This window comes from Mesoplodon mirus (assembly GCF_964341445.2).
Source record: "Mesoplodon mirus genome assembly, chromosome: 4".
Classification (NCBI taxonomy): Eukaryota; Metazoa; Chordata; class Mammalia; order Artiodactyla; family Ziphiidae; genus Mesoplodon; species Mesoplodon mirus.
Genome location: NC_138979.1, coordinates 64,109,677 through 64,112,435, shown reverse-complemented (window position 1 = coordinate 64,112,435; position 2,759 = coordinate 64,109,677).

Sequence of the window (2,759 nt, the reverse complement as noted above, 5' to 3'; positions counted from 1 at the left end):
TGTAGGATGAGTTATTGGACCATCTGTTGTGACAATGGCTGCCCTAAGAGTAGTGCCCCAATGGTACTTAGATTCTGGATAGTCTGTATTGGTATGTATTGTAACATAGGTAATTATCAGGATCAAAGTGACTATTAGTCTTTTGATAGGTCTGGAAGCCAAGGACCTAGATTATTAAATACATGCAATCAAAACATGTCCCAGAATCCAACTGGGCCTATTTTATAGAGTCAGGTTGCTTTTTCTATTTGCCCTGTAGTATTTACATAGTTGTAGCAATGTTGACTTGGTGGACTAGAGGAAATCACAGGCTATATGATTGTCCATGACAACTCTTGTTAATGGATTTAGAGTACTTTGTGGGCTTTCAGAGCAGTGGGGTCCTGTATGACTTCTGGTAGGTCAGAGTCAAGCTTTAAACGTTTTTTAGCTGTACTGTTCCCACTGTAGGAATTGTAGTTGGCAGAGTACGCATGAAGAGGAATTCAGTTATTCCTCTTGGAAGTTCTCCTGAATAATCTGTGCTTGCCTCATTTTGGAGGCTTCTGAGTGTCTTTTTAAGGAAACATGATATACTTTAGTGTCCATAAAAAGAAAACACTCATATATTGCTGTGGAAGTGTACAATGATGTGGCTGCTTTGGAAAACAGTTCTTCAAAAGGTTAAACATAGTTATGACCCAGAAATTCCATTCTTAGTTATGCCTAACATTCTCAAAATTTTTCACATGAATGTTGTGAAAATATTACACAAAATATCACACAAAAACTTGCACATGAATGTTCGTAACAGTGTTATACATAGTAGCCAAAAAAGTGGAAACAATCCACATGTTAATCATTTATGAAAGGATAACAAAATGTGATATATCCATATTATTCAGCCATAAAAAGGAATGAAGCACTAATGCATGCTGTAACATGAATGTGCCTTGAAAACATTAGGCTAAGTGAAAGAAGCCAGACCACACATTATATGCAGGTCACATATTAAATGATACAATTTATATGAAATATCCAGAGTAGGCAAATCCATGGAGACAGAAGGCAGATTAGTGGTTGCCTGGGGTTAAGGAGAGGGAGGAATGGGGAGTGACTGTCAATGGGTACAGGGTTTCTTTTTGGGTGAGGAAAACACTCTGGAATTAGCAGTGATGGCTGCACAACTTTGTGAATATAGTAAAAGCCACTGAATTGCCCACTTTAAAGGGTGAATATTCTGGTATACATATTACATATATCTCAATTTAACAAATCACATCAGGGACCAGGAGGCCAGAATAAGCCAGTCTTATAGACTGTTGAAGCTGTTCCTATTCGGTGTAAGAGCCAATCAGAATCTTTCCCCCTTCTGTTAGAGCCAATCAGAATTCTCTCTGCATATTCAGTGTAATAGATAGAAGCCCGGCTGAAGAATTATTTGGGAAAGATTGTATTTCCAGATGAATGCATGTCTCTATTGCTCAGCAGGTTTAATAAACTCAGCTTTCTCTTTTAGCTGGTCTCATTTTTAATAGTTTGGAAGTTTCGTCAAAATAAAGACCCCACATCATGGCAACCCCACAAGACCCTCAAATCTTAAGCTCTCAATTCTGAACTGTTGTGTGGCCTTCTTCCGGTTTGCCGCTGGGTATGTCTCAAGGACAATATTGAACTTCAGGTATTTCTGTTGGGTTCTCATTGCTGTATTTTGTTATCCTAGGATATCCTAGGATATCCATGGTTCCTCTCTTGGTTAATACTTTGGAGAGCATTAGGCAATCCTTTACTAAACCTGTTTGTCTTTTATTACTTAAAAATTTTTTTAAATTTATTTTATTTATTTATTTTTCGCCGCGTTGGGTCTTTGTCGCTGCGTGCGGGATTGGGCTACTTTCATTTTGGTGCTCAGGCTTCTTATTCCAGTGGCTTCTCTGTTGTGGAGCATGGGCTCTAGGTGCGTGGGCTTCAGTAGTTGTGGCTCGAGGGCTCAGTAGTTGTGGCTCACGGGTTTAGCTGCTCCGTGGCATGTGGGATCTTCCTGGACCAGGGCTCGAACCTGTGTCCCCTGCATTGGCAGGCAGATTCTTAACCACTGTGCCACCAGGGAAGTCCCTCTTCTATTACTTTTAATTGACTTGTCAAATGATTTTTTTCCCCATTCCTTGGTAATTTTTGTTCTGATTGTTACAAGGGAGCATTTTTTTTAGGGAACAGATAGAGGCACAGACCTAATAAGTCTCTTTCCAAGCTGGCCCTCGAGAGCTCTAATAACATTGGGGTCATACTTATATTTTTAAAAATTTCTTGTTTATCTGCAATCTGAAGTTAACTGGGCATCCTATATTTCTATTTGCTAAATCTAGCAATCCATCAGACTTGTGGGCATATAGTGTGGGGCATTCCATGTCTTGTCTGGAGGAAAGGAATGCCTTGGTGGCAAGAGTGTGGTATTTCCTCCTCCACAGCCTTGCTGTGGGATACCATGGTGACTGCTGGAAGTGTAGTCAGGGGTCTCTGCATCAGTGCGGTACAGCCCAGCTGTGTGCTTGGTTCAAACCTCCATACCTTGTTATAATCATGGTATTTTGTTCTCTTATCTATTTGGGTGTGTCAGCATCTAACCTCAAACTCCTCCTCATTGAATTCTTGCTTCCTATTGTTTCTCTGTTTGTAACCCTAATTCCTGAGCCCATTTGGTAAAATAGCAGTTTTTTATTAAAAAAAGTTTGAGTTACAGTGGCCATTTCAGGAAACTTTGGGGAATTTTAAAATTTTAT